Consider the following 11,717-nt stretch of genomic DNA (forward strand, 5'->3'; position numbering starts at 1 on the left):
GTAATAACGCAGCATGTTATAGTGGTAGAGAATGTGGTAATAACTCAGCATGTTATAGTGGTGGAGCATGTGGTAATAACACAGCATGTTATAGTGGTGGAGCATGTGGTAATAACTCAGCATGTTATAGTGGTGGAGCATGTGGTAATAACGCAGCATGTTATAGTGGTGGAGCATGTGGTAATAACACAGCATGTTATAGTGTTGGAGAATGTGGTAATAACACAGCATGTTATAGTGGTGGAGCATGTGGTAATAACTCAGCATGTTATAGTGGTGGAGCATGTGGTAATAACACAGCATGTTATAGTGGTGGAGCATGTGGTAATAACACAGCATGTTATAGTGGTGGAGCATGTGGTAATAACACAGCATGTTATAGTGGTGGAGCATGTGGTAATAACTCAGCATGTTATAGTGGTGGAGCATGTGGTAATAACGCAGCATGTTATAGTGGTGGAGCATGTGGTAATAACGCAGCATGTTATAGTGTTGGAGCATGTGTTAATAACGCAGCATGTTATAGTGGTGGAGCATGTGGTAATAACGCAGCATGTTATAGTGGTAGAGCATGTGGTAATAACGCAGCATGTTATAGTGGTGGAGCATGTGGTAATAACGCAGCATGTTATAGTGGTGGTGTAACGGTTTTCTTCGTGAGAAGGAGAGTCGGACCAAAATGCGGCGTGTAGATTACGATCCATGTTTATTGACTATAGCAACACGAATCTAAATACAAACAGTGCAAAATAATAAACGTAATGAAAACCGAAACAGCCTAAACTTGTGTAACCTAACACAGAACAATGACATCAGGACACTAAGGACACAAAGGACAATCACCCACGACAAACTCAAAGAATATGGCTGCCTAAATATGGTTCCCAATCAGAGACAACGATAAACACCTGCCTCTGATTGAGAACCACTTCAGACAGCCATAGACTTAGCTAGAACACCCCACTAGCTACAATCCCCATAAATACATACCACATACAAAAACCCATGCCACACCCTGGCCTGACCAAATAAATAAAGATAAACACAAAATACTTTGACCAGGGTGTGACAGAACCCCCCCCCTAAGGTGCGGACTCCCGAACGCACCTCAAAACAATAGGGAGGGTCCGGGTGGGCGTCTGTCCATGGTGGCGGCTCCGGCGCGGGACGTGGACCCCACTCAATCAATGTCTTAGTCCCTTCTCCTCGCGTCCCTGGATAGTCCACCCTCGCCGCCGACCATGGCCTAGTAGTCCTCACCCAGAACCCCACTGGACTGAGGGGCAGCTCGGGACTGAGGGGCAGCTCGGGACTGAGGGGAAGCTCGGGACTGAGGGGAAGCTCAGGAGTGAGAGGAAGCTCAGGAGTGAGAGGAAGCTCAGGCAGGTTGATGAATCTACCTGGCTGGCTGGTGGTTTCGGCAGATCCTGGCTGACTGGCAGATCTGGAAGAGTCTGGTCGACTGGCAGATCTGGAAGAGTCTGGTCGACTGGCAGATCTGGAAGAGTCTGGTCGACTGGCAGATCTGGAAGAGTCTGGTCGACTGGCAGATCTGGAAGAGTCTGGTCGACTGGCAGATCTGGAAGAGTCTGGTCGACTGGCAGATCTGGAAGAGTCTGGTCGACTGGCAGATCTGGAAGAGTCTGGTCGACTGGCAGATCTGGAAGAGTCTGGTCGACTGGCAGATCTGGAAGAGTCTGGTCGACTGGCAGATCTGGAAGAGTCTGGTCGACTGGCAGCTCTGGAAGAGTCTGGTCGACTGGCAGCTCTGGAAGAGTCTGGTCGACTGGCAGCTCTGGCTGCTCCATGCTGACTGGCTGCTCCATGATGACTGGTAGCTCTGGCTGCTCCATGCTGACTGGCTGCTCCATGCTGACTGGCAGCTCTGGCTGCTCCATGCTGACTGACTGCTCCATGCTGACTGGCAGCTCTGGCTGCTCCATGCTGACTGGCTGCTCCATGCTGACTGGCGGCCCTGGCTGCTCCATGCTGACTGGCGGCCCTGGCTGCTCCATGCTGACTGGCGGCCCTGGCGGCTCCATGCTGACTGGCAGCTCTGGCGGCTCCTTGCAGACTGGCAGCTCTGGCGGCTCCTTGCAGACTGGCAGCTCTGGCGGCTCCTTGCAGACTGGCAGCTTTGGCGGCATCCTGCAGACAGGCAGCTCTGGCGGCTCCTTGCAGACTGGCAGCTCCATGCAGACTGGCAGCTCTATGCAGACTGGCAGCTCCATGCAGACTGGCAGCTCCATGCAGACTGGCAGCTCCTTGCAGACTGGCAGCTCCTTGCAGACTGGCAGCTCCTTGCTAACTGGCAGCTCTAAGCTAACTGGCAGCTCTATGCTAACTGGCAGCTCTATGCTAACTGGCAGCTCTATGCTAACTGGCAGTTCTGAACAGGCGGGAGACTCCGGCAGCGCTGTAGAGAAGGAAGGCTCTAACAGCGCTAAACAGGCGGGAGACTCCGACAGCGCTGGAGAGGAGGAGGGCTCCGACAGCGCTGGACAGGCGAGGCGCACTGTAGGCCTGATGCGTGGTGCTGGCACTGGTGGTACTGGGCCGAGGACACGCACAGGAAGCCTGGTGCGGGGAGCTGCTACCGGAGGGCTGGGGTGTGGAGGTGGTACTGGAAAAACCGGACCGTGCAGGCGCACTGGAGCTCTTGAGCACCGAGCCTGCCCAACCTTACCTGGTTGAATGCTCACGGTCGCCCTGCCAGTGCGGCGAGGTGGAATAGCCCGCACTGGACTATGCAGGCGAACCGGAGACACCGAGCGCAAGGCTGGTGCCATGTAAACCGGCCCAAGGAGACGCACTGGGGACCAGCTGCGTAGAGCCGGCTTCATGGCATTAGGCTCGACGGCAGACACGCGGAGCTGGAATATACCGCACCGGGCTATGCACCCGCACTGGAGACACCGTGCGCACCACTGCATAACACGGTGCCTGTCCGGTCTCTCTAGCCCCCCGGTAAGCACAGGGAGTCTGCCCAGGTCTCCTACCTGGCATAGCCATACTCCCTGTTAGCCCCCCCCCAAGAAATTTTTGGGGCTGCCTCTCAGGCTTCCATCCGCGTCGCCGTGCTGCCTTCTCATACCAGCGCCTCTCTGCTTTCACCGCCTCCATTCTACGGTAACCTTCCTCGCACTGCTCCAGCGAATCCCAGGCGGGCTCCGGCACTCTCCCTGGGTCGGCCGCCCACCTGTCGATCTCCTCCCAAGTAGTATACTCCATACTGTACTCCTCCTTGGGCTGTTCCTGTTGTTTCTTCTCCCGCTGCACCTTAGTGCGGCTACACTCCCCTGGTTTAGCCCAGGGTCCTCTCCCGTCGAGGATTTCCTCCCATGTCCAGAAATCCTTATTGCGCTTCTCCTCGCGCTGCTCCTGCCTGTTGACACGCTGCTTGGTCCTTTTGTGGTGGGTGATTCTGTAACGGTTTTCTTCGTGAGAAGGAGAGTCGGACCAAAATGCGGCGTGTAGATTACGATCCATGTTTATTGACTATAGCAACACGAATCTAAATACAAACAGTGCAAAATAATAAACGTAATGAAAACCGAAACAGCCTAAACTTGTGTAACCTAACACAGAACAATGACATCAGGACACAAAGGACAATCACCCACGACAAACTCAAAGAATATGGCTGCCTAAATATGGTTCCCAATCAGAGACAACGATAAACACCTGCCTCTGATTGAGAACCACTTCAGACAGCCATAGACTTAGCTAGAACACCCCACTAGCTACAATCCCCATAAATACACACCACATACAAAAACCCATGCCACACCCTGGCCTGACCAAATAAATAAAGATAAACACAAAATACTTTGACCAGGGTGTGACAGGTGGAGCATGTGGTAATAACGCAGCATGTTATAGTGGTGGAGCATGTGGTAATAACGCAGCATATTATAGTGGTAGAGCATGTGGTAATAACGCAGCATGTTATAGTGGTGGAGCATGTGGTAATAACGCAGCATGTTATAGTGGTAGAGCATGTGTTAATAACGCAGCATGTTATAGTGGTGGAGCATGTGGTAATAACGCAGCATGTTATAGTGGTGGAGCATGTGGTAATAACTCAGCATGTTATAGTGGTGGAGCATGTGGTAATAACTCAGCATGTTATAGTGGTGGAGCATGTGGTAATAACACAGCATGTTATAGTGTTGGAGAATGTGGTAATAACACAGCATGTTATAGTGGTGGAGCATGTGGTAATAACTCAGCATGTTATAGTGGTGGAGCATGTGGTAATAACACAGCATGTTATAGTGGTGGAGCATGTGGTAATAACACAGCATGTTATAGTGGTGGAGCATGTGGTAATAACACAGCATGTTATAGTGGTGGAGCATGTGGTAATAACTCAGCATGTTATAGTGGTGGAGCATGTGGTAATAACACAGCATGTTATAGTGTTGGAGAATGTGGTAATAACACAGCATGTTATAGTGGTGGAGCATGTGGTAATAACGCAGCATGTTATAGTGGTAGAGAATGTGGTAATAACGCAGCATATTATAGTGGTGGAGCATGTGGTAATAACTCAGCATGTTATAGTGGTGGAGCATGTGGTAATAACGCAGCATGTTATAGTGGTAGAGAATGTGGTAATAACGCAGCATATTAAAGTGGTGGAGCATGTGGTAATAACGCAGCATATTATAGTGGTGGAGCATGTGTTAATAACTCAGCATGTTATAGTGGTGGAGCATGTGGTAATAACGCAGCATGTTATAGTGGTGGAGCATGTGGTAATAACGCAGCATGTTATAGTGGTGGAGCATATGGTAATAACTCAGCATGTTATAGTGTTGGAGCATATGGTAATAACTCAGCATGTTATAGTGGTGGAGCATGTGGTAATAACACAGCATGTTATAGTGGTGGAGCATGTGGTAATAACGCAGCATGTTATAGTGGTGGAGCATGTGGTAATAACACAGCATATTATAGTGGTGGAGCATGTGGTAATAACGCAGCATGTTATAGTGGTGGAGCATGTGGTAATAACACAGCATTTTATAGTGGTGGAGCATGTGGTAATAACGCAGCATATTATAGTGGTGGAGCATGTGGTAATAACGCAGCATATTATAGTGGTGGAGCATGTGGTAATAACGCAGCATATTATAGTGGTGGAGCATGTGGTAATAACGCAGCATATTATAGTGGTGGAGCATGTGGTAATAACGCAGCATATTATAGTGGTGGAGCATGTGGTAATAACGCAGCATATTATAGTGGTGGAGCATGTGGTAATAACGCAGCATATTATAGTGGTGGAGCATGTGGTAATAACGCAGCATATTATAGTGGTGGAGCATGTGGTAATAACGCGGCATATTATAGTGGTGGAGCATGTGGTAATAACGCAGCATATTATAGTGGTGGAGCATGTGGTAATAACGCAGCATGTTATAGTGGTGGAGCATGTGGTAATAACGCAGCATATTATAGTGGTGGAGCATGTGGTAATAACGCAGCATATTATAGTGGTGGAGCATGTGGTAATAACGCAGCATATTATAGTGGTGGAGCATGTGGTAATAACGCAGCATGTTATAGTGGTGGAGCATGTGGTAATAACGCAGCATATTATAGTGGTGGAGCATGTGTTAATAACGCAGCATATTATAGTGGTGGAGCATGTGGTAATAACACAGCATGTTATAGTGGTGGAGCATGTGGTAATAACACAGCATGTTATAGTGGTGGAGCATGTGGTAATAACACAGCATGTTATAGTGGTGGAGCATGTGGTAATAACTCAGCATGTTATAGTGGTGGAGCATGTGGTAATAACGCAGCATGTTATAGTGGTGGAGCATGTGGTAATAACGCAGCATGTTATAGTGTTGGAGCATGTGTTAATAACGCAGCATGTTATAGTGGTGGAGCATGTGGTAATAACGCAGCATGTTATAGTGGTGGAGCATGTGGTAATAACGCAGCATGTTATAGTGTTGGAGCATGTGGTAATAACACAGCATATTATAGTGGTGGAGCATGTGGTAATAACGCAGCATGTTATAGTGTTGGAGCATGTGGTAATAACACAGCATATTATAGTGGTGGAGCATGTGGTAATAACTCAGCATGTTATAGTGGTGGAGCATGTGGTAATAACGCAGCATATTATAGTGGTGGAGCATGTGGTAATAACTCAGCATGTTATAGTGGTGGAGCATGTGGTAATAACTCAGCATGTTATAGTGGTGGAGCATGTGGTAATAACACAGCATGTTATAGTGTTGGAGAATGTGGTAATAACACAGCATGTTATAGTGGTGGAGCATGTGGTAATAACGCAGCATGTTATAGTGGTAGAGAATGTGGTAATAACGCAGCATATTATAGTGGTGGAGCATGTGGTAATAACTCAGCATGTTATAGTGGTGGAGCATGTGGTAATAACGCAGCATATTATAGTGGTGGAGCATGTGGTAATAACTCAGCATGTTATAGTGGTGGAGCATGTGGTAATAACGCAGCATGTTATAGTGGTAGAGAATGTGGTAATAACGCAGCATATTATAGTGGTGGAGCATGTGGTAATAACGCAGCATATTATAGTGGTGGAGCATGTGTTAATAACTCAGCATGTTATAGTGGTGGAGCATGTGGTAATAACGCAGCATGTTATAGTGGTGGAGCATGTGGTAATAACGCAGCATGTTATAGTGGTGGAGCATATGGTAATAACTCAGCATGTTATAGTGTTGGAGCATATGGTAATAACTCAGCATGTTATAGTGGTGGAGCATGTGGTAATAACGCAGCATGTTATAGTGTTGGAGCATGTGGTAATAACACAGCATATTATAGTGGTGGAGCATGTGGTAATAACGCAGCATGTTATAGTGTTGGAGCATGTGGTAATAACACAGCATATTATAGTGGTGGAGCATGTGGTAATAACGCAGCATGTTATAGTGGTGGAGCATGTGGTAATAACACAGCATGTTATAGTGGTGGAGCATGTGGTAATAACGCAGCATATTATAGTGGTGGAGCATGTGGTAATAACGCAGCATATTATAGTGGTGGAGCATGTGGTAATAACGCAGCATATTATAGTGGTGGAGCATGTGGTAATAACGCAGCATATTATAGTGGTGGAGCATGTGGTAATAACGCAGCATATTATAGTGGTGGAGCATGTGGTAATAACGCAGCATATTATAGTGGTGGAGCATGTGGTAATAACGCGGCATATTATAGTGGTGGAGCATGTGGTAATAACGCAGCATATTATAGTGGTGGAGCATGTGGTAATAACGCAGCATGTTATAGTGGTGGAGCATGTGGTAATAACGCAGCATATTATAGTGGTGGAGCATGTGTTAATAACGCAGCATATTATAGTGGTGGAGCATGTGGTAATAACGCAGCATATTATAGTGGTGGAGCATGTGTTGTCTGCACCTTTCAGTCCAAACATCCTACAGCAACGGAAACACAAGCTCCCATTAGACCAATAAGAAATAAATAATCAGACTATCAGCTAAGTCTGCCATCACCCACTTCTCTTTCTCTACATCCTCTGTTTGTTTTCCGCACCATTGTAATTACCCCACCCCCCTCCCTTAAAATCCAACTGGTAAACAATCCCCCCTGCCTGGACCCTGACTGAGTCAGAAGCCATTGGGCTGTGACCCCGGACTCCTGCCAGAAACAGTCACAGTCTAATTGCCAAATCCTCTGTGCCAGTGGAGGCATTGTAAGAGTCATTATGTAGGACCCTGAGAGAGCAGTTTATTCATCCCTATATGTGTGCTTGTCTTTACTGAAGTGGAACGCTCTTGACAATCTATATGTTTCTGCAAAAACAACAGGTCTGCATGAGTAGTTTGAGGCAGCAATGAAAGCTTATACAATGAGAGTGAGCCTAGTCATACCGAATGAAAGGCAACGTGACAGTAAAGTGCAATGAAATGTGACAAAACATTGTCACGCTTAGACAGATTGTTACCATGGACACAGGGCCCAACCAGAGTGGTAGGGGATCTTTACAGCTGACTTTATGTAACTATAATGATGTATAATGGGATTATCTATCTATGTTGACTATCTATCTATGTTTTCTGATTATCTGTATGGTGTGTGACACAGAAAAACTGTTTCAGTACTGTCATCACATGAGATCGTATCGTATCTGCCCTGTACTGTAGGCAGGTGGTCATCTGGGTCCCCTGATTGTGGCATCTTTGCCTTGATCTCTGCAGGGTCCTTCTATCATGAAACTGCATTCAAGATGACATACAGACATACCCAAATCTGGGTGTTTGTTCTGTTTATCCCCTCTGACTGCTTACACTGTGTGGGAACTGATGTAATTTTTACCAGCATGAAATCCTTCTGTCAATAGCCAGATTATAGCTGTGGTCCAATGTTAGAAACAGCAGGGTGTAACTCAATGCAGATTAGATGCAATCATCTCTCTTTATCATGTCCATGATTGGATTTATCAAGCGTAAGGGTGGCAATCTCTTCGATTGTGAGCTAAGACTATTATAGACAGACTCCTGTAAAACACCAAATCATTGTTTTCAAAAGGACCACAGCTTTATTGATGCTCATCTGTAAAACAGACCTAGTTCTCAGCATGACTCCCTGTCAAAATAAAGGTTAAATAAATAAAAACAAATGTATGGTATGTGTTGGAGAGCTTATCAGACATGCTGTAATCTTGTCAAAAGGGAACATTATCACAGGTGGGACTGGGCCCGAAACAATGGTGTTATGCCTGTTGTTGTCGCTAAAACAGTAGAATGGTATTATTTACGGGACATAACAACGCGTGTTATCTATTTTCTCTCTGGATCAGCACTTACAGGTTTTCCCAAGAAACCTTGAAAATAGCTCCAGACCACGTTTTTTATCAGGAACACAACATTACTCTCTATAAACAATGCTGATATAAGAATGAGAAACACAAAGACATACAGTGGTTTAACATTACTATGGGGTAGTACTACTTCTAGTCCTACTTCTAGTACCACTTCTTGTTCTACTTTTTGTTCTACCTCTAGTCCTGTTTTACTTCAAGTCCTACTTTTAGTCCTATTTCTAGTAATACTTCTAGTTCTACTTCTAGTTCTACTTCTAGTCCTACTTCTAGTTCTACTTCTAGTCCTACTTCTAGTACTACTTCTAGTCCTACATCTAGTCCTACTTATTGTCCTACTTATTGTTCTACCTCCAGTCCTACTTGTAGTACTACCTCTAGTCCTACTTCTTGTTCTACCTCTAGTCCTACTTCTAGTACTACTTCTAATCTTACTTCTTGTTCTACTTCTAGTACTACTTCCTGTTCTACTTCTAGTCCTACTTCTTGTGTTGTTATGTGTTAATAACATTAGACTACGTTACCCTGCAGGCTATGCGGGAGGCGGATGGTTAAAGAATGTCTTGCATGGCTAAACATGGAGATTTCTAGCTGAAATATATGTTCATTAAAAGTAGTTAAACCTACGCCCCAGTTTGTTATTATATAAGGAACAAGCATAACATGGTGTCAGATTGGTTGTCGCTATGACAAGACAGAGAAAAGAAAGGAGTAACTCTGCACATTTCCGCTACGAAAATGGAACATTCTACCACAAGTCAAGTGACGTGAGTAGTTGAAGATGCTAGCTTGCAAGAGCGAGGACAACGAGCCGCAGCAGCGAGAGTGACAGCAGCGAGAGTGACAGCAGCGAGAGTGACAGCAGCGAGAGTGACAGCAGCGAGAGTGACAGCAGCGAGAGTGACAGCAGCGCTGCATTGGAATCTGTTGATGAGCAAGTTGATGAGCAACATACTGAAGTAAGAGAAATTGACACTGTTCCTGTTCTCCGTCATGGATAGGCTTAGTCCTCCTACTCCTATGCAGTTAACAGGCAATTTAGCTGACAATTGGAAACGTTTCAAGCAGAGATTCAATATCTACCTAGCAGCCAGTGGTGCACGGGGAGATGATGACAAATTGAAAGCTTCTATTTTTCTGCATGTTATTGGAGAGGATGCATTGGACATTTACAATAGCTTTCAGCAAGACGAGGCAAACTTGACATTGACTGTGCTAATGGCTACATTTGAGGAGTACTTTGTACCAAGCCAGAACGTCACGTTTGAGAGATACAAGTTTTTCTCTCATGATCAGAAACAGGGAGTCAGTTTTGAACAGTATTTGGCTGAGCTGAACACACTGAGCAAAACTGAAAATCTGAAAGACTCACTAGTGAAAGACAGGATAGTCTGTGGCATACTGGATAATGGACTCAAGGAGAGATTGCTGCGTGAGCAAGATTGAACTTTGGATGAAGCAGTGAATATGTGTCGGGCAGCTGAAACCACCAGAGCACAAGCTAAAGAGCTGTGCAGGGATGAGACATCAGTGCATGCAATAAAAAGAGAGGAGCACCACACACACAACGCCTTACAAAACAAAAACAAGCAAAAGAGACAAATCAAAACACCACATGTGGAAAATTTGGATTTATCCACAAGCCCAAAAAATAATAATTTCTCAAAATGCTGCAAAGCTGAGGCTTCAAAGAAAAAGGTTCACACAGTCGAGGAGATGGAAGAATTCTTTGTTGATTCTGTGGAAATATGCAATGCAGTAAATGCTGAATGGATTGTGCCATTGACTGTGAATGAAACTATAATACCATTCAAGCTTGATACTGGAGCACAGGTAAACCTGTTGACGCTGGATGACGACAAAACACTGAAGGTGAAAAGCAAAATATACCCGGTGAAAATGAAGGTTACTGGTTATACTGGGGAGAACGTACTAGTCAAAGGTAGCTGCATAGTAACTTTACAGCATAAAGGAAAACTGTTCAGAGCACAGCTGCTGATTGAGGAAAAGAGTGAACAGCATTTTCTAGGAATCAATGCATGGGAAAAGCTCAATTTGTTGAAAAGAGTGTATGTAGTGACATCACAGAATGGAAATGACCAAGAATCAATACTGGCTGAGTATGAGGATGTGTTTGAGGGTCTTGGATGTTTACCAGGAGAACACAAAATATGTACTGATGACAAAATTACTCCAGTTGTACATGCATGCAGAAAAGTTCCATTTGCACTGAGGAAAAAGCTCAAAGAGGAACTCGGACGCATGGAAAAGGTGGACGTCATCACAAAAATGGATGAACCTACAGACTGGGTAAGCTCACTGGTTATTGTGGTGAAGTAGAACGGCGAGCGCAGGATATCGACTACAGCTCGGCATTTAACACCATAGTGCCCTCCAAGCTCGTCATCAAGCTCGAGACCCTGGGTCTCGACCCCGCCCTGTGCAACTGGGTACTGGACTTCCTGACGGGCCACCCCCAGGTGGTGAGGGTAGGCAACAACATTTCCACCCCGCTGATCCTCAACACTGGGGCCCCACAAGGGTGCGTTCTGAGCCCTCTCCTGTACTCCCTGTTCACCCACGACTGCGTGGCCACGCACGCGTCCAACTCAATCATCAAGTTTGCGGACGACACAACAGTGGTAGGCTTGATTACCAACGACGACGAGACGGCCTACAGGGAGGAGGTGAGGGCCCTCAGAGTGTGGTGTCAGGAATATAACCTCACAGTCAACGTCAACAAAACTAAGGAGATGATTGTGGACTTCAGGAAACAGCAGAGGGAACACCCCACCCTAGTTTTAAGTTCCTCGGCGTACACATCACAGACAAACTGAATTGGTCCACCCACACAGACAGC

The sequence above is a fragment of the Oncorhynchus mykiss genome, chromosome 19 (genome assembly GCF_013265735.2).
Source record: "Oncorhynchus mykiss isolate Arlee chromosome 19, USDA_OmykA_1.1, whole genome shotgun sequence".
NCBI lineage: Eukaryota > Metazoa > Chordata > Actinopteri > Salmoniformes > Salmonidae > Oncorhynchus > Oncorhynchus mykiss.